The sequence below is a fragment of the Manacus candei genome, unplaced genomic scaffold (genome assembly GCF_025592945.1).
Source record: "Manacus candei isolate 608988 ecotype Guabito, Panama unplaced genomic scaffold, ASM2559294v1 h1tg000041l, whole genome shotgun sequence".
Taxonomy (NCBI): domain Eukaryota; kingdom Metazoa; phylum Chordata; class Aves; order Passeriformes; family Pipridae; genus Manacus; species Manacus candei.
The window spans coordinates 5,031,595-5,057,185 of NW_026138089.1; the positions used below are offsets into that span (position 1 = coordinate 5,031,595).

The 25,591-nt window shown below is 38.3% G+C and overlaps 1 protein-coding gene across 6 annotated transcripts in view; it reads left to right on the forward strand.

The window, feature by feature from the left end:
* SH3KBP1 (SH3 domain containing kinase binding protein 1) overlaps window positions 1–25,591 on the forward strand; it is a 214,474-nt gene that overhangs the window by 37,771 nt on the left and 151,112 nt on the right. Inside the window, exon 1 of one of the 6 annotated variants that reach the window (XM_051794879.1) lies at window positions 15,524–15,692. The exons of the other annotated variants lie outside the window; for them this stretch is intronic. The gene's annotated coding sequence lies outside the window, so the exon portion shown is untranslated. Of the gene's footprint in view, window positions 1–15,523; window positions 15,693–25,591 lie in introns of those variants that run through there. 6 annotated transcript variants of the gene reach the window in all.

Consider the following 25,591-nt stretch of genomic DNA (forward strand, 5'->3'; position numbering starts at 1 on the left):
GGGTCCTCCAGTACAAGAGAGAGATGGAGATAGTGGAGTGAGTCCTGTGAAGAGCCCTGAAGATGGATGAGGGATTGGACAAGCATGTGACATCTGAGGAGAGTGTGAGAGAGATGGGACTGTTCAGCCTGGAGAAGAGAAGACTCAAGGTTTTGTTATTGATGTGTCTGAATACATGATGTGATGGAGTACAGAAAGTGGAGCCAGAATCCTCTTGGCAGTGGAAGGAAGAGAGACAATGGCTATGAATTGAAATATAGGAAAATCATTTAAGCATAAGAAAAAATGTTTTATTGTGAGGTTGGCCAAACACTGGAACAGGTTGTCCAGGGATGTTGTGGACCCTTCATCCTTGAATGTAATTAAAAGCCTGCAGAACACAGCCTTCAGTATCCTGCTCTCACTGACCCTGTTCTGAGCAGAGGTGCCTTCCTGCCTTCAGCCATTCTGTGAGTCTGTGAAAGCAATTAGTTGGATCACAGTACTTTGGCTCTATAGACATCACTCAGCTAAGGAGTAGTAAACAGGAGTGTCAGTTGAAGTATGGAGGACAAGACACCTGGAGGCTGTATCTGGGGAACAAGTGACGCCTTTTCTGTATAATCAAGTAAAGTGTTGGTTTTAGTTTCCGCTTCTATTTATAACTACGTATTTTTTCTCTCAATGAGCAACATGTTTCACACTGCAATTAAAAATATGTCTTTCCCAGTGCTTATATGCACATGCACTTATGCCAAGAATAAAGAAGGAAGTTGCACCAGCATTTTGAAATTGTAATTCTTGAAGCACTTGAATAGGCTGAGTGAACTCTGGTGCCTTTAGCTGATTCTTTTTTTTTTAATGTAAAACCTAGCTTTCTGCAGGCCACACTTTTATGTGCATCCCTTCCCCTCTGTCCTTCCTCCCCATATGCCACAAGTTCTGAAGTGACCTTTAACTGTGAAGAGGTGAGTTGTTAATTTATTACAAGTAACCCTTTGTGAAAGCAGGCAGCTGCAGAGAGTATCCACATTCTGTGAAAGACAGCAATACAAATTCAAGGCATGTCTGATGTAAAAGAATCCAGGGGGAGAAGAATGGTTAGAGGTAACTGCTGATAAAACTCGTGTACAAAGAAATAAAAATATCAGAGTATCAATCAATCTGTTACTCTGAGTAGCTTCAAATTACTCAGAGGGGTGGGGAGGAGGTAACTGATTAACGTGTGTGAGTGTGTATGTATCGGTTAGTTCATGAATGAGAGAGCAAGGGCATAAGATGAGTTTGGAAAACGTCTCTTAGTTCATCCCCCTACTCTTGCAGGCTCTATGTTTCACATTTATGAAGATTCATTGTGTTGTTGCTGTGCCCAGCAAATGCTGCTTGAGAATCAATTTGCTCTTGTGCTTAGCAATGTTCATTTATACTTTATCCTCGTGAGTTCAGATGGCTTTTTGGGGTTTTTTTCCCCATGATGTTTCATCAATCCTGTTTACTCTTTGATCTTAAGCAGACATTGAAGGTCTTCTCTTTGCTTGAGATACTGTGGTGAGGTAGGCTTTCATTCTCTTGAGAATACTGGTAGCACTTCTCTCTATTTTATTTTACAGTGCATGTTATGTGCTGGGCAGACATGACATGATAGAGTGATACACAGTAACCCAGATGAAGCTTCAGTATTGCAGTGTATATTGACTTTGACTTAACCATTATCCATTTAATAATTTTCTGTCGTTTTCGGTAACCTGTGAATCAATTCATGGACGTGTATTTGTCAAATGGACTCAAAACTATGTGAGAAGCAAAATCTGCATGGTACTTTGGAAATCATAGGAATTTTTAATAGCTAGGAATTTTTCTAGCTAGTCTGAATTGCTATAACTTTCTCTGAAACTCATCTCATTATAAGATTGGGGGTTTTTGAGCTGTACACTATTGATTTGTTTGAATTTTTTCATGTCATCAGGATTGCTCTTCTCTCGTTAGCTGCCACACATGTAGTTTGGTCTTTTCTCCAGAATTGCTTTTTACTAGCTTGGTTGCATGTGTGTGTTTGTGTGTTAATTTGTGGACTTTATCTATCAGCCAGCAAACCACCTGCATGTTGTCTGGTAAGCAGGATGCAGACTGGGATGAGATTTGTCATACACTGAAGTGAGCATCGGGTTTTTCAGCTACCTGAAATAGCCTCCATTTCACAGTTCCTGTAGAGCCATCTTCTCTGTACAACCCTCTTTCTTTTACTGCTAATTATAACCTTCTCTTATGAGTTCTTACAGTCAGAGAATTCCCAAACTGTACCAAGGGGAAAGAAGGATTTAATAATTCAGAGAAAAATGACTGAGTGAAAGGGAAGAGAAAAACGATTGTGGAGAAAAGGCTGTGATGTGTATGGGGCTTTATATGACTTTGTGGAATGATTTAAATAATTTAGCTGCCAAAGGAATCACACACCTCCTTTGTCATTCATGGAGGGCTCTGCTAAGACAGAAGCTTTGTATGAACAAGATGTTTTCAGAATAGAGCATTAGAGCAGCCTGATCTGTCTTGAAGTAAAATTTATTTTCAGCAACCATATTCTAAACATGCTGTACCAGTGAGAGAGAAGTACAGAAAGCACAAAATCTTGGAGTACAATTTTGTCTCTGAGTTCAAAGACATTTGACAGAGGCCAGCCAAGATAGAAAATTACCTGGATTACATTTGGAAATGGAATATTTACCTCTCTAGGACAAACCTTTTAGAAACTGGAATTAGGTTGGTATTAGATTTAAGTTAGGAAAATAGAGGAACAGTGAAATTACAATAGAGCAGTTAAGGGAGAGTATTGTAACAACTGGGGCGTGATTGCTGTTCTGAAGAATTAAAACTGATGACCACTGTTAAAATAGATAGAAATAAAAAAAATAAAAGGATGGAAAAGAACAGTGTGCAGTTTTAAATATTTCTGTTGAATTGCTAACAAGGGCTGAATTTAAGAAGGGTGATTGAAAGGGAGTGAAGCTGTGGGTTGGGGTTAAAAGGCTTGAATAGGGCACTGTAACCAGGGTAATATGCTGAAAAATATAAGTGCAGTTAAAAAAATGCCATACAACACTAAGATGAAAGTGGACTGGAAGAAATGCAGAGTAATGTTCAAACACAGCATAACAGCTCTCCTGTGCTTCCTTTGGGGTTTTGGGGGGTTTTTGTTGTTGTTGTTTTTTTTTTCATGCATCTTCTTCCTCAGTCATCACCACTGTTAATAAGCATACCCCTGTGGCTTTCTCTTCAGACCATAAACAGTGTCTGTAAACCATCTCTACTCCAGCTGTTTCACAGAGGTTTGGTATAAAGACAGAGGGGCAAGATGAGCGAGAGTTGATGGAAGGCATAGGAAGTTAAAAACTGGAGCACTGAGGTGGAACAGAGGGGCTCTCAAGAGCCACCCCATAGGGCCCTCAGTCTATTTGTACTGAGAATACCAAGGTTTAATACAAGCAGCAAAGAGATCCTGGATTAAAAAGTCCTGTGATAATGTGTACTGGCAAAGACAGACAGCTGTGTTTGTAAGATTTTTGTTCCTGTGGTGGTTTTAAATGTGCCTTGGTGACTTTATATAGATTTTCCCCAATTAGACTCCTTTAAAACTTCAGTAAACTGTGTAATCAAAATCAGTTTCTCTGATCTTCTTTTGATTTTTGGGTTTTCACTTTTGAGAGGCACTAACCAGCAGTTACTTTGCATAATTTTGTTTTATGTAGTCTTCTGTTATTGGTGATTTGCAGTATTAGCTTCATGGATTTGATCCAAAGCTCTTGTAGTCTATTGTATTGGAATCCCCTTGGATTGCACTGCCTATTGCTAATCATAAGATACATTTTCTTTAATTTATGCTTTTGCCTGAACATTTTAATATATGGCTCTGTAAATGTGTGTGCCTCTTATCTATCTCCAAACCATACTCTTGAGGTTTTTTGCAGTGCCTAAAGAGGAATAGAAAACACTGTAAATTGCGTGTACCAATGCTGTGACTTAAATGACATACCTATGGAGTTTGTTCACTGTCTTTTTGTTTCTTGAAACCTCACTCTTTTAAATAGTGTTAATAAGAATTAATTCTAATTGTCTACAAAACCTTTAAAGTTGAATTGGTGCAATCTGTTTTGTATCAAGGTGGAGTAGCAGAAGGTAGCCCTTGCATCTACTACCTTTGCAGAGGCTAAGTGTCATTCTGAATTCTCTTTTCCTTTTTATGGCACAAGTGGTATTTAGATCATCTTCCTTAGTCACCTGTAAAGATCAGAGTCGGTTGTGACAACTATCTGGGACAGGCATCTCTGCAAATAGTATCCTTAGAACATACAGGAAACAGTTCTTGTTCAAGCTGAGGAATCTCTGTGCTAGAGCAACTCAGCATGTCTTTGTTCTAATTATGAATACTTCAGGCCTCAGGGGCTGCAAGTAATCGTCATGTTAAGAACCAAACACCTGCATGAACCTAACTTTCTCTTGAATACCTGCTTAATATATAATTAATGACCACATTATTTAAAATTATTAATATTAATGTTGTAACTTTGCCTCTGAAACACTTAGTGATCCCTCTAATATTTGCTTACAGTAAAATAGGTGTAAACATTCCAGAAGGACATGCACTCTGAACTTCTGCAAGCTCTTTAATGGCTGCTGTAGTGGCTTCTCTGACATCAGCATTTAACCAGTCTGGTTAACACTGTTTGGTGACACTTTGAGCATAAAAGATGCTAAATAAAGCTTAATGTTGTGCAGTACAACACTACCAGTGCAGATGGCAAGCAGCAGTTTCATTCTTTGTGAAGTTGGATGGCTTGCACAGTGTTTGCATAAATTCAAGCACGATCTGATGCAAGGAGAAATAACATGTAGTTGTCTGTTTTCAGAGCAGCGTGCCAAACGTGGAGCCAGTTAATGACAATATGTTTCTGATTTGAGCTTCAGATACATTTTTTTTTCTTTTTGGTAATACATGACTGATTCAAATAACAACTTGTTTGTATGAATATAGTGTCCCTAAAATGATTGTGTAAGTATTGTGATCAGAGGACTCCGTTAGCTTTATGAAGCTTGAGGATGAACCAGAACTTTTGCTGAAGTAGAAAGTGCTACTTAATATGGAACTTAATATTCCCTTTAAAGTGGAATTGCAACAATTGGAATGACCAACAGCTATGAAGAGACTGTCCTACTGAATTCTGATGCACTTAAAAAGAAGAGGTAGTGTCATAATTTTGCTGCCTTCTTGCAAACCTCGTAACAAGTATTGTGGAAGGAAACGTGACTGTCCTCTTTTCATGAGAAGATGCTGACAGAAGAAACAAGGGTGAGCTAAAGGCTGCAACAGTTTATTGCAGAATCTATTTCTACATAGTTGTGTGGCCATTCTGCTGAAATGGGAAGAGTAACTATTGTTGTAGTTTACTGTCACAAATAACCCAATCTCGAGGACTTTCACAGCTTAAAAAATGCAGCATAATGCAATGAAAACTGGTAAATGTTGAGGTGGTAAGATTCATCATATAGTGTGACAATGATCATCTGGGATGAGCACCTTATTTTCTGTAGGAATTTTTAGAAGCTACCTTTTGTCAGGAGCAAAGCTCTTTTCTGTACTCATTCATTTCTTGTAAGGAAGAAGGGAGTTTCTGCCTACTTAGATGGGGTGACCAGCTGACTCACAAGAGCATGTAACTTAACCATGTTTATTCAAATATGATAGCCTGTCATATCAAATACATTTTCTCCAGTGTATTTCTACTTTAAAAGATTTTTAGTTAAGTAATGATTTTTTAATTTTTTTCTTTTAAATGACAGAGTTCATGGAGAAGATTATCTGCTTGCTCTTTAAAAACCGAAAAAATCTGGAATAGATGAATTGACATCACTAAAGCCTGAGGCATAACTTTAATTAGTTACTGGCATAGCTTCCACTACAGCTATTATGCAGTACATACCTTAGGGAATGTTTGTCTCAGTGGATTTATACTGTCTTATGCTGCATGGATTTTTCTTACCAATGTTAAAGAAATGAGTGGAAGTGTTAGGGAAACTTTTTTCATTAATTCCCAAAATGATGTTAGAATTTTTAAGCATATAATGGTGGCTCATCATCTTCATACCTGTTTTCGTTTTGCACTTTTTGGAAAAGCTGCAGAGACCTTAAGGATTTATTACATTTCTTGAACAAAATCCTTCTCAGGTACCAGAGCAGTTGTTTGTTTTCAGAGGAGGTATCTGTGCCTGTATTAGCAGCATGGGTACAAAGCAGGAATGTGGTTTTGTGTTGATTTTAACAGAGCAAACCTGAGGTTTTTTAGTTATTCTAAAAATGTTATTTTTTATGAAGTTTGTCCCCATTGCAAAATGTCAGCAGTTACCCTTGCACTTGTGTTCAGAGGATGCCAGGGAATTTGCTCCAAAAGCAGGCATAGAAACTTCACTCACAGTCCTGTTCCTGAGCACCTTGGTAGGCTCCAGCCATGGGGCCCTGTCTGGCTTCCTGGGAGCCTGTGTGAGTCCTGCAAGGGCTCCTACTTTTGTGGAGCTGCAGGTTCTTTTCTGCATCTGTGCTGTGAGGAAGCAGACCACCAGTGAGACTGGCAGAATAGATTCTGTAAAGGGCACTGCTTTATCAGGGCCAGGAAGCAGTTGTTGGCATTCAGTCTTCCCAAAAGATTACATTTCCAGCCCAAAAATTCAAACTTAATTTATAAAAAAAGTTTGTGTACTTGTTCACAATGTTACTATCCTAAAACTGGAAGTTGTAGTTTAAGGTACATGCCTCTGATGCCAACTTCAACATATGAGAAACCAGGTATAAAGTCTCCTATCCTTGGGACAAGGGGGAAGATGAGATAATGATAGAGAAACCTGTGTATCTTAATACACTCATTAGAAGGGATCAATGAAGTAAAGTCTCCTCTCCCTTCTGATTTGGTAAGACATGGAAAACTACTAATAATTAGTATGCAGTATTGTGGATTTACTTTTCCTTTTTTGAAACTCCTTAAATCCAGCTGTAAAGAAAACATCTTGAAATGCACAGTTTTGGAGACTTTGTTACTTCTGTGGTTTATGAATTTGCCCTTACTAAGGAACTTCATGAACCCTGGAAGTCACTTTTTGCCTCTTCCTTCTTTTGAACTGTTTGGGTTGCACAGAAGTGACAAATATATGCAAGTCTTCAGCTACTCATAAACCTTCCTTTGACAGGGTGTGCCAGAGACTTTGCTGAAACCTGCATGTGAGGTGTTATTACCTACACTTAGGTAGACGTAGCCCTTTCAGGGTCTTGGACACCTCAAACAATTTTGGTATAATTTCTCCCCCAGTCTGACTGCTTTAATCTGTATTCAAGGAGCTCAGGAAGTTACTTTGTTTGTTTGCCACATTTTTTTTTTTTGACTCCTGAGTAGCAGCTGAGGGAGTCAGTCAGAGCTGTATATTTCTTGGTTTTAAAATGGCTGTTCTCTTGTTCATGTTCAAGCTGAAGATACTCCTGAGAGATCCTGGACGAGACACAGATGACTCATCCTCCTCCCTCCTCCCTCTGCAGTGCTACAGAAAGTTACTGTGGCTGATGGCTGAGCTCCTGACACTAAAGGGGAGCAATGGAAGGCAGCTGGAGAGGCTGTCTTTTAGAGCTGAATGGAGTACTGAAGTTTACCATCAGAGAGAATGATCTAGGAGAAATTGTATTTTTGATGCATCATCTGTTAAAAACCACATTTTTAGAGCGTGGAAGGGAAATAATGGTCTGAGTTTGGAGATTAAGTACTAAGTAAGATAGTATCTCTCTTGGGTCTCTGAAATTGTTAGAAAAGTGTTTCCAGCCCTGGAAAACTACTATTTGATATAATGGCTGCAATCCTGAGGCTCCAGATAGGAGCAAGCCTGTATTTCATCAAGCTGCGCAAATGTGCACGATCACATCACTGAATGAAAGGTTGATTGTTTTAAAATAATTGTCAACAGCCCTATGACCTCATCCTTTGGTGTGAAGGAAGCCAAGAGATTTCTTTGTATTTTTCCGTGTTTTTCTCTAAAAGCAAATCAGACTAATTACAAATATTTCAACATGTAGGTGAATAAAGAGATACTAAAGATTCAAACAAATGACAAACACATGGAAGATAAAAACAGAAATAAACATGGCCTTGCCTGTTGACTGGCTATGAATGCCAGTTCTGTCTAATGTCTGCTGTGGTGGAAACAAGAGAAGAGAGAAAGGTAATCTCTAGATGTCTCAAGAAATCCCTAAAGAATCTGACATCTCTAACTGTTATACAACCATACTTGTGACAACTGGTCTTTGGGGTAGAATCTACAGTAAGAAGTGCCTTTGCCTGATTTTACTGCTTCTGTAGACTAACCACTGCACATACTAAAAGTAAACACAATAATTTAAGCTGTACAAGCATCTTTGTAAAATGATCACTTGTGCCATGTATGGTTGGTATGAATTAGACTCCTTGGCTAGCCTTTGTAACCACTGTCATTTGCAGCTAATGAATGCAGTTCCTTCAAGTGGAATACCTTTTCTCCCTTGCATTTAGAGAAATAATATGCATTTTAGATTGATAGGATAGGGATCTAGTTGCTATGGGGTGATTCGAAGGTCTGTGGGGTTCCAGGAAACTCAGACAGCATGTCTGAGTGTTGCCACAGGGAATCTAACTTGGACTTCAGTAATGGATCCTACCAGCTGTTGATGCTGCCTGCCTGCCTGCATCTGTGTGTCCAGGGGGGTGTTACTGAAGATGCAATGCTGCAGCTGTGGTGGTAGGCAGAGAATAAGTGTGCCTGGAGTGTTCTCATCCTACTGTTGCTTTCCTTGAAGTTCTGCCCCAAGCCTGAGGGGGCTTCTTTACGGTGACCCCTCTGGGGTGGTGGTGAGCACTGACTGCTGTGTTGACTTTGTCTCTCAGCACGGGGCTTCTGGATATGTTAAAGTTTCCAAAGGTTGGTTCAGAAGTTTGTGGAAACTACCTGAGAGCGTTATCTCTACACTTACTACGCCTGAGAGTTCTTTCTCTTTGCTTCTTCCTCTTCTCACTTCCTCCTCCTCCTCCTTTTCTTCTGCTGTAGAGAAACCACTCCATTGAGCAACTGTTTGTAACCCACTTGGAGTGGTTACCTCCAGCTAGATTGTGCTCAGTGTGGGCTGCCAGTCAGCTGTAAACATGGAGCAGTTTGAATCAAACTCATAGTGAGAAAACAAAAATACAGCCTTATGTTTATCACAGAAGAGATGGGATGCTTGAATGCTGCTTTGTGTTCCATCAGGTACCCGTACAAGAGGAAACACTGATTCCCACAGAATGTGACTGTAATATACTGTAACTTTTTATTTTTTATTATTAATTTACCTACATGATACATATTTTCAGGTTTCTTAAGAAGTAGTGCAGCAGTTAAGAGGTAATGGTGATGCAGACAGGGTAAATCTACAATTAGATTTGAAGCTTTCAGCTGTGTTTTAAGATGAACTGTGCTTTTTAGAAAGGCATGTTTTCTGGGTTTTTTGGTCATATAATAAAAAAATTAAAGTAATTTATTGATGTTGGGAAGTATGTCTTGCTAGTAAGTTTGAGTACACATATTTCTCAGCGTTTACTGGGGGAAAAGGACCTTTTGGAACATTTGATCATCTGTATTCTATATCTTTTTTTTCTTTTTTTTTTTTTTACATTTTTGAAGAGAAGATGCTATACTAAAACCTGGTCAATGGTATGCTGCAGCAACTGAGAAATATTGATTATTAAAAAAAAAAAAGTGTGTGGATGAAGCCAACAACCCAGCATCTGCAGATGATTTTAGTCAGCCTTGTCTTTAGTGTAGGAATATTTTTAAGAAAGTGAGGACAGAGGAAAAGACAGTAGATGTCAAAGAATTCTTACTAGGATGTAGGATCTTGTGGTGCATTTTGAAGGATTTAATCTCATTTGGAACGTATGGAGGACTCAAGCAGTCCATTCACTGTGATCGGCTGTTCTTCCTCAGTCACTTGCGTTGTTCTTACGGGTCTGGTTTCAGTGTGCTCACACAAGAGGTGGAACCTGCCCTATGAAGAAGGGTATCTTTCTGTGTGCAGCTGGTCTTGTGTATTCTTCTCCCACCCTCAGCATTTGTGGAAAGTGTGACGTATGTGAAAAGTTCTGAGATCAGTGGAAATCAGTGTTAACTTGTGGCAAAGACATACACGAGTTTGGAGTAGCCTCTGTCAGTGTGTCTCTATATGCAGGTGGACAAAACAGCTGGTTAAGATGGGGTCATGCCTTCAAAATGCTCTTTGCAGGAGAAAGAAAGGAATAATCAGTTTTGAACAAAACCTCTGAGATGTGGATATGATCAGAGCTGAAGCCCTTTGTTTTGGGGTTACCAGACATCTGTGAACAATGTGACTTTAACAGATATTATTTTTATTTTACACAGAAATAACATAAAATATCCTCGGTGTCAAGAGTTAGGGCAAAAAGGATTATAGATATGTGGGTGGGCTGAAGCCTGCCTGTGTTGGAAGATGGATTAGCTAGAGGTTTTACTCCCATTTAAATATTTATTAGAGGTCCTATAAAGAAGACCTTTCGAAAACAATTATGCAAACTAAAAAGTATTCATGACTATACTACCCACAAATGGCTTTGTGCCTTTTTTCATGAAAATTGTGCCCAGGAAACACTGAATGAAACATACAATTAACCAGTTGTTTTGTGAAGTTCTCTGTTGTGGGGCCAATGTGTCTTTTTCCTCATAGCAAACAAATGATAAATTACCTGTGGTTAATTTCTAGATAATTTTGCTTAAAGGGAAGCCTGGTTGTTTTGGAACCACTTTGGTTAAGCCAAAATGAAATGTTTTCAGTTGTGGTATACTGTACCCTTTTTTCTCCTGAATGGAAACATTAAACAATTGTAACTACTGCATTCTGTAGTTCCAAGGTAAATGTTTTGTCTGGAGTAAAATTCTGGTCTCCACTCAATACTATAATTCCTATTTAATTTAATGGTTACAGGACTTCACCCTTAAATATGAGTAGATCTACTCTAAATGTGAGTAGGATGCTGATTCAATAGCAGTTAAAAACAGAACAAAGCCTCTTGTCAAAGTAGATAATGTACGTGTGTGTTACTTTTGACTTACACTGTATCCCAGAATAGATCCAGAACTCTTTGTTATTTCAGTTTACAGGTCTTTCAGTAGAATACATTTCTATATTACAAAAATAATTCAGCTAATGCTGCTTTCCTTCAGCTGTGGAGGAGTTGTGCACAGATGTCAGAAGAGCATTACAGGCATTTCAAAGTCAGACAGAGTACAGAGCTTGAAAACAAAACAAAACAAAATGCTGTCTTTGTGTGCTGGTCTCAGTAAACCATGTTTTGCTGGCTCCCTGCTTTTGGCTGTAGCCATTGGAAATTAAGAGGCTAAAAGCAAAACTGGCAAAGAGCAGAACCACGTGTGGCTTTTGACTGGAGCATGTTATTAGCTCTGGGGCTGTTTGTGGGGGAGAAGAAAGGCAGCCCCGGCTTAGGATCCTGGTGGGCAGGGCCTCCAGGTGAGTGTTCTGATGCTCCTGCACACCTCTGAGAGCTCATCTCATCACCACAGCAAGTTTTTCTCTGAAAGATTTAAAGGTGGTGGTTGAGGAATTTTTTACAGGGAGGGTTTGGGCTTGTTAGCTTGACAGGGCTTTGTGGGTTTAGTGACTTTAAAAAAATACATTATTTTTCTTCTTTTTAGATGTTACTGAAGATATTGCTCTTATGATTTAAAAAAAAAACCAAACCAAAACAGGACAAACCCCAACTAAGCAAAAAAACAACTACCAAAAAAGACCAACTACAAATAAATTCCTCACTTGTTTAGCATAAAATTATTCCTGGGAGATCTGGGCTTATTAATTCTCATGATTTGTATTTCTGATTAAATAGTTCCTTCCCTTCCTGTTATCTTACTATTCCTTCCCCTCTGATGTATTTTTAGAAAATAATCATACATATTTTCAATGTATCAAACAGGCCAAGCTCTTTTGATTTCCCCTTTCAAGTGTCATTTCCACTGATCGATCCAGCCCTTTGCTTTGCCTCCCTAAGTGTGATTAGTCCTTTACTGCAGAATTGTGTGCAGCACTCTAGGAAAGGCCATTGTACCTAGTTATTTACATGGTAACAGACTGTTTTTCTACAAGGCTCCTGCCTTATTCCAGCCTTTTTTTTTTTTTTTTTTTTTTTTAATTCAGGCTCTGTATCTTTTTTCAGTTGCTTTCCTTCCCTTCTTCCTGCCTCCTTCTACTCTTAAGCTTCAGCGATGCTGTTCCTTTCCTTGTCAGGTGTCATTGCTCTTTCCTCAATCCCACCTCTGGGGCTTCTTTAGCTTGTCATCTTTTTCAGCTGTGCCAGGCCTCCTCCTCTTTTCCCTGGCTCTGTGTTTCCTTTCTCTCTCCCCCTCCTTGCATCTCAGGTCACCCTGAATTTTCTCTGCTTCACCTTTGTTTTCTTCCCCAACAAGTTTTTGATCCAGATCCTCATTTAAGTCTAAATGCTTTTCCTCTCTTAGTACTTTTTCTCCTCCAACTCAATTTTTGGGGATTTCCTCCTGCAGTGGTACCACGGGGGCCTCTGGAAGCACAAGGCTTAGTCCTGGTGCCCGTTTGTGCACCTGGCACAACTGGGAGCTGTCGTGAGAGGGGAGCTCTGCCTTCCTTCTCACAGCCTTGCAATGAATACATTCAGGCATCCCAGCACATGTAGCATGGTGAATGAGATTGGAATCTGTGGAGATCCTGTCAACTATTACTAAATTTGTCAGTTGTCTACGTTTATTTTAATTTTCAAATTATTATTTTTCTACCCTATTTGTGAGATTTTTTATGTGGATACCAAAAGCATATTCCTTGTATAAATATTACCCATGGTAATATTTAAAGGCATGACATATTAAAACATGCCTCTAACTGTGTGTTATTTAAAGGTTTAGGATCTTACCATAATTAAAACTACTTTGTCCTAAGGTGTTTTTTTTTTCTAGAAATATATTTTTGTTAGAAATAAAAAAAGAGAATTTTAACATTTCTCCTTTTAAATCTCAAACACTTTGTTATATAGTGTTTTTTAAAAATTTGTCAAGATAATACCTAGATAAATACAGTTTTCATAATAGGAAATAATTTACAATAATGGAGAGTACTACTGGGATCCTGTGAGATTTGTACAATGTAAGTTACCTTTTCAAAGGGACAAAATTGGGTCAGCTTTGTTGTTGAACTTGTAACCTCAAGCATAGCTTTACACAAATAAAACCCAAAGAAAATAAGTTTTTGTACTAAATAAATGTTTCCCTATTTTTAATTCTAACAAGCTATTAAAAAGCAGTAAAATTTTAACTGCTACCTCAACCAAATTATATAGCCTTGTTTTCATCCATGATGCTTGAAATAAACGAAAAGAAAAAAAATAGAATAGATTCCAAATACAAAATATCAGCAAAAAATTTTAGGCAGTTGGATTTTTACTTGCAAATTTTATTTATCTGATATAAAATGTTATTTGTGGCAGGCATAGTTACCTCTGTGTACGATCTGTGTCCACATGCCAAAGAGTGCATTTTTGTGCAGCATCATGTGTGTATTAAACTGTTAGCTCTTGAATACTAAGGCTCCAGCTTGATATGCAAATGTTATTAGTGACCATTTACATTTTTTCTGGAAGAAAAAACAGAATCACAAAACAGCAGAATGTATTTCCTTACATGCCACACACACACACACACACACACACACACACACACACACACACACACACACACACACACAATATCTCCCGAGGCAACAAACAGTTACAATATTGACTGAAATATCTAATATCTGCTCATTTCTTGGCAGAGCCACCCTTACAAAATTTGTACTGTTCCAGAACCCACTAAATAGATTTAGAAGCAGATAACTATTATGAGGGAAGTAATTGCATTACAAATATCCTGCTTGAATTCACTCCTCGCTGCAGACAATTTAAAGATGTTATGAATAGTAGAAAAAGCAATGAAAGATAATATTAGGAATTTTTGTATGCTTTGGAAATTCTTCTGAATGAAATGAAATATTTTTAATTTCAAATTAGAAAATTTGTTCATGTTAACGGTAATAAAAAAAGTAAACACACTTGGTTGCACAGGTGAAAGAAATATTTCTTTCCAGTATTCACAATACTGGAAATTCACTTTTTTGTTTCTCATCAGCATGGAGTTTAGCGTAGGGATTCACCTATTTGACCACATCACAAGGAGTGCTATGGAGAGGGGACTTAGGGATCACTCCAAACCTTTTCTTTGTGAGGGCTTCAGCTTTGGGAAATGAAGGGATATTTTTATTTTTAATTTTTTTCCACTCCAGCTGACATGCTGTCTGACCTGGCAATAGCAAGGCCCTGTATGATGTGTTCATTCAACCAGAATTGTTACTGCTGGATCCTTCAGTTGGACTTGGAATGAGCTCCCTATGAAAGCCTCTGCATGTTATTAGAATGAAATGGTGCAAACTATTTGGGGTGAGGAGGTGGGAACTGACTGGCTTTTTGCTGGTGGTGATAGGAGGCTTGATTTTCCCCTGAGATGGTGAATGGGTCTAAATCACCATAATAAAGTGCCTCAGGGTTATTTCACAATCTGTGGTTGCTCTCTGCTGCTCATGAAAATAGCCTTTATTGTTGTTTCCATGTTCTTACAATTTCTCAGGAGTCTGGGAATGCATTTGTCATCTCCCACACTGTTTTCTTCCCTTTATTTAGTTCTGAGGCAAAAGAGGAACTAAACCCCCCTTAGGCCTTCTTCAATGGCTGCTGTCACCATTTTTTGCCATTTATTACTGAGTATGTAAAATCCTCCACAGAGTGCTCAGCATAGGGAATGGAGAGCCTGAGTCTGGGAGGGAGAGGAGTTATTCTTCCTGTAGCCTAGCTGAGAACTGAGGTGTTGTCTGAAGAAGCATCATAGTAATTACAGAGACTGAGAGCAAAATCCTTTCTATCCGGATATATGGAGTCTCAACTTACCAGTTTATTTGGGGAAAAAAACCAACAAACCCAAGTTAACTGTGTAAGCAGTACTTTTTTGAGTAGAAGAGACTGATGTTATGACCTAGCAGATTAATTCTATTGTATGTTACAGTTACAGGGACATTTACAATGTATTTAAGACTAAATCTGTAACCTATGTAAATTGTAAATAGCAATATCGAGTGATATTATGTTGTGCACATGTACCCAAGAGAATTACAATGTACTCTGTGCCCAAAAGGAACACTTATTTCGCATCCTATGGACTCTCTGATGGTGCTGGAAAGACAGATGAGGCTTCTTTTTTTTTCTGAATATGTTCAGATTCATGTGACAAAGCCAAAGCTACTATGAAGAAAGAAGTGGATAATGTGTTAGCTACTCACACACGTTACCTTTCTTAAAACTTTGTTTCTCCTCTCACTGTTATTTGGAAAGGGGTGTCTGTGTAAGGACAGAAGTAGTTTATTTGGCCAGAAACCAGTTTGCTAGCAGGCTCACTGGGAGGTTGGTATCTCTGTGGGATCAGTGTTTCGCAAAATGATTTCTGCCCTGCGCTCACATTCCCATTCCTGCTGCCGCAGCTCGCCCAGGTGGCAGCCACAGAGCTGAGACAGCGTGGGAGACTCTCTCCAAAGATCCAGGGTGCGTACTCGGACTGATGGGACATGTGAAAACTGTGCCTCTCCTCCAGATATATGTGCTAGGCATATTACAGTGGTTCAGGCATGCTAGCATGAGGTATGTTTTTGTTCTGCTAGACTTTGAATGGAGGTAGAATTTGTGGCTGTGGTGGTATGGAAGTTATGACAGTGCAGAGTATGTAGTAGGGAAGAGAGAAACTATTTAAGCTGCATAATTTTTCCTTAATTTTTTGTGGTCTAGCACAATGTAACATATTCATATCACATTAAAAAAAGGACATTTGTTTGAAATTTTGAAGAAAAGGTTGCTCTATTTCCTGAATAAAGGAAACTTTGTATTAATGAAATGTTCATATGGATATCTTACCAATTCTTAAGGGAAGTATTTCCATAATTTTTACAAAAGTTACAAATTTCTTAAAATTTGAAGTTGTCTCTTTACTTAAGATTCATTACTCTGAAGAAAATTAATTTGCCTGTCTTTGAGGCAGTACAGAAAGAATCTGTGATTCACCTATTAGACATACTGCATGGCATTTCTGAAAATAATTTAAAAGGAGGAGGAGGAGGTGGCCTACCTGAAGCAGCCTAATGTTAACTGCAAAGGTCTCAGAAGTGATGTAACTTAACAGGATTTGTCAAAGCTGTGATGACTTGATAGTGACGAACATAAGTGATGAAATGCATTTTCTGTTGGTTGACCTTTTAAATTATTTGATATTACTTCTAGTGTTATTTTTAAATGATCCTTCTTTGAAAATATGATGCTAGTATCTTATTTCACTTTGTTTCACTCCACCTTCACCCATTTTTAGTTTTAGCTTTCCCTCTCCCATCCAGTTTTATTTTCTTGAAGCATTATTTTGTTAGATGGCTAACTGCTGTCAGGATTGTGAAACAGAGGCAGTGAGATGTCCCTTGTTGTGCCTCAGAGATTATTTGAAGTAGAGTAATTGGGGGGGAGGGGGAAGTGAGGGAGGAGAAACCAGAGATAATATCCTGAAATTTTTTTAAGAACAGCCTGAAAGGATGGGCCATAACCTTAATATCTTCTGTGCTTACTTTGGAAGAGTTCTGGAAAGTTCATATACTTAAGCTGCAGATGACTGTCCATGTGAGATTCCCCTTCTGCCACACTACAAGTTTTTCCTTTCTCTGTAACTAATTAACTCTATAGCTGGTTCTATACATGGTAGTGTTTAGAGCCTGCAGAGTTAAAACCCAGTTAGTAACCATGGCAGCTCACAATGATCCCGGGTGTCTGGCAGCCTTTCACCAATTCAGCACATTTTTTAAGCTGTAGGATTGGGCTCCTGAGTCTGTGTTAGCAGTTTGATTGTCCCTGCAGCTCCATTCCTAGTGCAGTAGGACAGCTTAGAGTGCATTTCCTACTGGATTTAGAAATTTTTTTCTGTGTGGAGTCTGAACCTTCATACCTAGTTTGTAAAGACTTTAAAAAAACACTCCCAAAACCACTGAGGGGACAAAACCTAGCCCAGAACTTATTGGAAGAGTATTTTTGGGTTATGGATACCTACCTTGAAGACCAGCAGAAGAACCTTCAGAGTATTGCTTCCTCCATATTACAGCCACTAAAGTATGGAGACTCCTGCTTCACAGGCTTGGCTCAGTTTGAGCCTAGAGGAACACTCCAGTTAGTACCTAGTGGAAGAGAGAAGGGCAGAGCTCTTCCTTTGACTACTACACATAGGCTTTTAGAGCTTTGGCGTGAGGGAATAAGAAATCAGTCTGCAGATTTTGAAAGGAAACTTAAAAATGTGTGTCCTGCTTTACGGCTTATTGCTTAAGCAGCTGGAGAAGGCAACAGCTATTAAATGTAAATGCAAAACCTTTGGTTAAAAATACATGCTTGTTTTCCTTTCTTGTGCCAATCAAAGTTCCTTTCTATGTGTAATAGAAGGGATTGTATCACTTCCATTTAGCGAAGTGATTTTAGTCCTCACTTCTTTCAAGCTTATTTTGGAAAGCAAAGGGCTGCTCTGGCTTTTAGAAGGCTGTGGCAAAAGGACTGAAAATACTCAGAAAACAATTGCATTTTTGCATAAAGCTTGCAGTAGCAACACAAGGTAATAGGACTGCAATGCCACAGACTTGGTCTTTTTTAGGTAACCAAAGAAAGCACAGGTTACTTGTTTCAAATCAGTGCATGTCAGTAGAAGTACCTTCATCCCTGTGTGGGGACAAGAGGTTACACTTTAAAATGAAGGAGTTGCTGTAGCACTGGTGTATCTTGTCCAGCACCCTTTTTCCAGCGCTCAGCAGTAATGGATAGTTGAGAAGAACAGGCCGTAGACTCTTCTGAATTAACTCATCACTGGAGTGTTTTTTGTTATGTCTCAAAATGGGAGTGTAAAACTCCCAACGTTTTTGTTGTTTTCTATATAATGCTGTATATAACCTGCCAGTTCTGGGCTTGATGCTTTGAATATTGAAGAAATACTATTAATACTACTTCCAGTGCCCATTTTCCTCTTTATTATAAGATGTAATTGCATTATTTGAGTAGATACACATCATTTTTTCCATTTATTTGTATGAAAATTGACTTGTGATCTAATCTCATTGACTCCTTGCTTGCTCTCTTTTGCTCAGGAAAAATCATTGTGAATTTTTGAGAAAAGAAAGTCCAACCTCCTCTACCTTATTTAAATTACCTGTTCTCTTTGTTAAATTAGCTCTTCCAACTAAGTTGTCACTTAGAATTTAAATGTGACAGAGGAGGTGGCTGAATGGCATTTAGTTTTAATACTTTGAAAAAGTGTAGGGCAAACCAAAACTATAGGGTGGTTACACTTCATAGGGTGCAGGAGGACAGGGTAACATTATACCTGCCTTTTTGATCACATCATGTGTGAATCACTGAGTTGATGTTGCCCACAACCTACCTCTTAGTAACATAAACTTCTAAAATCTGTAATTTGGGTAATTACTTGTTTTTCTGAGCCATGAGAGGGGAAAAAAAAACCCAAACAAGTTAGATGTGTATTATAGTTTGTAGATACTATTTTACAAGTCTGCTCAGAAGAGCTGCATTTCTATTATTGAAGGGGAAAAGTGTTATAGAAAGGAACAAATTGCATTAGTGGTACATTTTAAAATGCAATAATATGTTAGCATTAGTTTTCCCAAGGCAGATGACTATTTGTGACTTAGTGTGCAATATATGCTGATAGAAGAAATGTTCAGATAAAAGTAAAAACAATAAAAGTGAGCTGACTGAATTGGTTAACTTGGTGCTTGGCCTGCTGGGAGCTAATCCATGCTGCTTGCTGTACATCTTTAATCCCTGTACCTTTGTTTTCACAAATAATACCTTACAGAAATTATCTGTACATCAGGTTGAGAATACGTATGTATGTATGTATGTATGTAACCCTGGGGGTGTTATACTATTAATATGCCTCTCCTGCTCATTGCAGTACTGTGTGGTAATGGAGTTGAGCTTTTCTGTATTTACCACTCAGAATCCATATGTACAAAGTTGCAGATGCTAATTATTGTTCAAGAAAATATAGGTGCTGACTTTAACTTGGTGCTCTCATGCAGCTCTGTAACTGCTGTCCTTGGGGAGCAGGGAATCAGTATCTCAGCAAAGTGATTTGGCAGAGGTAGATGAGGAACAGTTTACAGTTTGTCCTTAGTAAGCAATGTATCTTTTATATGTGGTTTTTATGTATGTTTACCTATGTATATTAAAGAAAAAATAATTTGCAAATTCACTCTCTTCTCTCTTCAGTTCATCAAACAATTGTAAATAATAGACTGGGTTTTAGACTGCCACTGCCTGCTGATTTACATGTTCCTGCTGTTCTAGACCCAGTGTCTGCTTTGCCAGACTTCTGGTTCTGTTAGGACATGTTTTGTATTTAGCAGCCTAATCTGTGGACTGATTTGATTTTCAAGGGAGAGAGTTTCCCTTTCCACAGCCAGATCTTTGACTGGAGCTGATGCCCAACCTGATGGATTGTTAATCCCTGTTTTGAAATGCCCAGTTCATTTTTCATTATTTACGTTCTCCACTTTCCCTCCTCTTAAGTCTTGGTTATTATAGGAACACTGAGTTTTGGTGACAAACTCCTTCTTCTCAAGTACACTGTATAATGAGATGAAACTTGCTAGCAAGACCTGTTACTGTACTACTGTAGACACCTGTAATTGCAGAATTTGTATTTCTTTCCCTTTCAGCAGCACAGCCTCCTATTGTTGTAGTGCATACTTACAGGCTGTAAAGGGGCTGTTATAAGGGTGTTTACAGGACTCTGCTGTAGTCAAAGGAAATTCAGAAGGGCTGTTTTGCAGCCTGTCCCAAGCGCCAGCTTCTCTGGAAGCTTTCTTGCATAGTTACTCTAGCTAAGAATTTACAAAAGAATACCTCAACACACCAGGGAAAAAACTGAGTGGGCTCCATTGGATGAAAGGTGAATACCACCTTGTGCAAATGTTATGGTGTTTAGAGTCTTTTTTTCCAGTCTTAGACATTTTCTGTCTGTTTTGGCTCTAATTCAACATAAGTGTTTCCTTTTAAAAAAAAACAGGATTGCTTTTATTTTCTTACCAGGTAGCCTCGATAGTTTCCGAGGGTGGAAGGCAGAATGCAGTGTGGCAAGACAGAATACATTTATGTTGAAGGGTTCTTTACCTGCTCTACATGTTGCTAAGTTTCCTTTTCCCTCTCATTTCCTTATTCTTCTCCCCTATCCCACCCCCAGTCTGAGGATTCCTCTGCTGTTTTGCATCTTAACTAAAACCTTCCATGCTTTGATGGCTGTCTAGTTAGCAGAGCTATCTCTCCCTTTAGGGCATCTGAGCACTCTGAGTTGCACAGTGGACTTTTCTTCTGCCCCCAAGCAAATGGGATAGAAAGAAATTTTGATTGTGTACAGGCTTTGGGGCTGGTTCTAATATCTTTGAGTTTTTAATTTTCAACTGTTTGTAACAAAAACCTACTTTAGAAATGATCATCAGCTTAATACAGTTATATGGTGAGTAAAACCTGCATCTTCAAACCTGTATTTCAGTTTTTGAGGCTTATTTTTTTGTTGACAGTTTGTACAAAATGGTAATGGTAGTGTCTCATGGAGGTTTTACTGCTTGCCTTCCTGAGATTCAGTATTTCAGCAGGATGCACATGCAGCATAAAAGGTTATAAAGATAATGCCTTGAGAATATTACATTGGTAAAGGTGACATCACTGCAACGGGCAAAAGTGACATCTGTCTGTGGTCAGATACAGGTGCTTGGTTTTGTTTTGTTGTTTTCTCTGACATCTGGGTAGGGCAACTCTGAGGTTACTTCCTCTGAATTTAAAAAGGCATGTTTAATATACTTTTCTGCCATGAAAGTCCTTACAAATATATAAAGCTAGCTTTTCATATGTACAGTGACAGGATGAGAGCTACCAAGCAGTTTTTCTTGCAGTGTTCAACCCTGTTGAATTATTGCTCTTGGCCCTGAAAATCGAAAACTTCTCATCTCCTTTAGCCAGGGGCTGGCTGTTGTTACTGCCTGGTTGGAGTTTACAGGTGATGCTTGTGCTATCAGCGTTGCTCCTTCTGCTTCAGCCTGGATCACATAAGCATGGAATTGAGTTCAACATGTTAAAATCTAAATAAACACTTCCATGTTTTTCAAAACTACAGCATTTAAATGGGATGGCTTTTTTCAAGAAAAATATAAGAAAAAACTTTCACAAATGCCATGAATCAGCTAGATTTCCCAGCTTTGTCTTACAGTCCATTTGGTCAGAATTTCTACTGATCATGATGATGATTTTCTAGTCTATCCAACAGACACTCATTCAAACAGTGACCGCGGAATAGAGTCGAAAGAGTCAGAGTGTTCTTTTTTAAAATAATTGTATTAAAGCACCCACTTAACTGGGAAATATTAAATTTATGAAATAAAGCCTACAAAATGAAACAGTTTATAAATGACTGTCAGTTGACTACTGTCTTACCTTATGCATTCTTAAAAGGATTTGCATATACCAAGGCAGTTTAGATAATTTGCTTGGTTTTTGTTTTCTTTTGCTTATTAAATATACTAAACTGTTCTGGTTTTCATTTATACAAAATAATGTCCTAGGACTATTCACTGTAGAACAGTGGAGTGTGGATAAGTACCTTGGATTGAAATAGTCTTCAGGGCATGTTTGCTTTTTGACATCTCATGTTGTTAAAATAAGGAAAGAAGTTTAAATATGTGATGTGAGAAGAGATTGGAAGTAAAATTTAGCTGTGTCCTCCAGAGGGTACTTTAAAAATTGCTGATGTTTAGAAATGCACTGTGAAGATTCTAATTTTCTCTGGTTTTGTTCAGTTTAGCTTATTGTGTATGAGACACATGTGTGTGTGTCAATTAAGAATGCAAGACAAATAGTTATGATAATTCTTGTGATTTAATAGCATTTTCTCCCTTGTTTTAAAAATGTGCTATAAATTTTGAAGAGCTGGTAAAAGTGCTTGGCCAAAGATTCTTACTGAATCCACATCTAGTAATGTTTTTAGAATACTTAGTTGAAAAGTGTAATTTGTGGCTAACTGCCACAATTTTTGAGTGAGTGAAAAATATCTGAAGGCAAGGACAGAGCTATGATTTTGTGAAAAGGGAATAGTCTGCTTTTCCAGTTTCTCTTCTGCACTTCAGAAATCTGGGTAAATATTTTAAGGTGCCGCTGATCTACCAGGAATCCTGAGCAACTAAATGAAAGTCTTATTTTCTGGCCTTAGAAGAATCTTTGTATAGCAAATGACTTTCTTGAAATTTAAATTCTGAGTAGGAAGAACTTCAAAGATAAACTGAGACAAATAAGTAATATATAGAATTTCCCTTAGAACTGCGTGTATGTATCCTGTAAATAGATTTGAATAAAAGAAAATTTGGAAGTATGAGAGGAAATTTCGTGTTATAGAAAACCGAAGTACTTTATTTTTCATCGCTGATCAGTGAAATTGTCATACTGAAGACAATGTTATGAGGTACAGGAGAACCTAGGAGAAAAAACACTGTGTCATGGGATAAGAGAGGGAGAAGCCCAAATACTTGTTTTAATTACCTGTGTCTTCAGCCTTTGTTTTCCTAATGAGGAATGACTTCCCATTAAACTGTAAATGGTGTTACTGTTAAGGGGTACTTGGTTCTGTTTAAGGGTTTGTGTAACTGTGTAAATAAACGGAGACCAGACCGTGTATTTTGTCCTGTGTGTGTATTTAATAAATAGCTAAGAATGCAGGAAACATCGAATTGACCAGTACTTGGCTAGTATAGCCCTTATTATACTCAAGCTTCCTTTTTCATTTTTTAGTGACTCTTTCCAGTTACAGAATGTTTATTTGTGTGGACTTGGCCACAGTGAATGTGAGATAAAGCTTATTTAGATGAGGAAGTGATTTTTTTTAAAATATGTATAAAGTAATAATTATAAACATGATTTTTAAGGATCCAATGTGTTAAAATTGTTTGTTTACAAGCTTCTTGTAGCTGGTAGAATATCTGGCCTCAGCAGATTAACTAGGAATTACCAAATCTGTTTGATCATACCAGTTACTTCTCTCCCCACATAGGTGAAGGCTCATTCCCAAGCACTTCAGCTGTTGAGTGGACTCGTGACTCTCGTCAGTGTTCACAAAGGAAAGAAACTCTTTCCTCGTGCCCTCTAGTCTGTGCCAACTTAAATTTAGTGTTAGCATTGATGGTAGATAATGAAATATGTGTTGAAAATACATAGGTCTGAAAATACCTCTAAGTACAAATTCAGTGGTCACTGACTGTGCAACACTTACATGGTGGGGGGACAAAAAATGTATGAAAAGTGACCAGGAAAAAGTAGGATCAGCCAGTTCTCTTTAAAGGACTGAAGGTTAAATAGAGACAGTGTTGTTTTCTTGATAAATTCTTGATAAATTAGGCTTAGATCAAAAAATATGTCTTCCATGTATAGTATATGCAACTTTCTCCTCTTGATTACTGTTTAAATGTAAAAATGAAAACTTATGTATTAAGCTTTTTAATTAAAAAGTTCTTAAAGGCAATTTCTGTAGGGGTTTGTAGCTGCTGAAATCTTGTTTCTGCTCCCTGTGTCAGTCTGCATCATCATCATTTAGTGATGCTCAGCAAGGCAAGCAGATTGAGAGGGGTCAGTCCTGGGGGTCCAATATACCTTTATATCTGGTCAGACTGCACCATTTCTTCATCCTTGATGACTCCTATGCCCCTATTGTCTGCTTGCTTTCTTTAAGTCTCATCTTCCAACTTTCCTTTCTCTTTAGCAGAACAACATAATTAGTACTTTTCTTTTGCCTCTATCTTATTTATAACAGCAGTGAACTGGTAGAGCACACTGGTGCCACATGGCGTGTTGGGAAAAACCATAAAATGCCTGTGTCTCCTTGGAAGGAGACTTATCCTAACAAAGATCATACTTTCTCATGCAGCTCATCTGTGAACAGGAATCCTGCTGAGTGTGCCAAGCAGATATACATCATTTTTTTTCATGTGGACTTGGCCATAATATGTCCTCTACTGTTTTTATTTTCTTCTCTTAATACCAGCCATTGAGTCTCTGTGGCTATGATATGCATGAAAGTTTGTTTAAAGTTTCATGCGTGCTGAATAAACAGTAGGTTGAGAAACTGCAAAGGTAGTTTCAGTATGATGCATTACTTCAAAGGTAACATGCCAATCTCTTTTGCAAACATTGAGTAATTAGGGGATTGAGTAATTTGAGGTGAGGATCGTGGTCACCAAATCTCCCATCTGTGATGCTAGGCTGCACCTCTCCTGCAAATACCAGTGGCATATCAAACCCTCTCAGGCAGTTGTAGCACTTATGACACATTTTTTAGTCTTGAGAAACACTCTTTACTGTTCTGGATCAGTGTTGAGCATGATTATTTCTTCTGTTTGCATTCTTTATACCTCTCTTCTCTTGGATAAGACCAAAACATAGAAGGTTGTTTTGCTAGAATGGATTGACCTATACATCTCCTTTTGCCTGCTTGTTCCTTTTTCATGGCTATAAAAGACCAGATAGAACATATGAAGAGCCTAGAAAGTTCTACCATGAAAAGCTTTGCCCAGAAACCTCCACTCTACTAAGAGAAAGCAGTCTCAAGTGTAGAGGACAGCTGCTGCATTTCTGTGTTGCAGCCAGGGAATTTTTGAGACCCATTGTTTAAGGTTTGGGTCAATTTTCCCAGCAATTAAGACTTTATGAATAGGGCTATCTTTTCTAAATATCAAGTCTTTAGAGTTAAGTCTAATACCTCCAAAGAAACACGTGACCTACATTTTATAAAGGGATTTCCATGGTTCTGGGACATCTTTAATGGGGATTATTAAAATAGTTTTTCTGAATCTTTCAGTTTCATACTTTTTTTTTCCCCCCTAAAAAATTATCTCTGGATATGAGCGTATCAGCAACATGCTGGAATGGAGAAGCTCTAGCAGACAAAAGGAATCCACAAGATTTGTGGCCCCATCCCAGACTCACATGAATTAACCTGTACCTACTGTAATGTTTGCAGGAAGCAAGGTCAGATTAAGATGGAAAATAATTAAATAACAAATTTTGCTTGACAGCTGCAAGGGTTGTTGAGGAACGTGACTGTCAGAAGTTCTGAGGGAATGCTTCTGCTGTCAGTCCGCTCTTGAAATTGCTGGTGCTTACTACCAGGAAAAACTGGAATAATAATACATTTTTTCGGGAAGCCGTGGCAGGTGGATGCCAGCAATAGTTATGAAGAGACCTCCAGCCCTAAACTGTCAGACTGCAGAAGGAAGAGTGTTAAATTCTAATCTCCGATTTACAAGTCTGGCAGTGCACGCTGTTCACATGGTGTGTGATTTGAATAATGATGTGTCTATTCCTGATCTCATTAA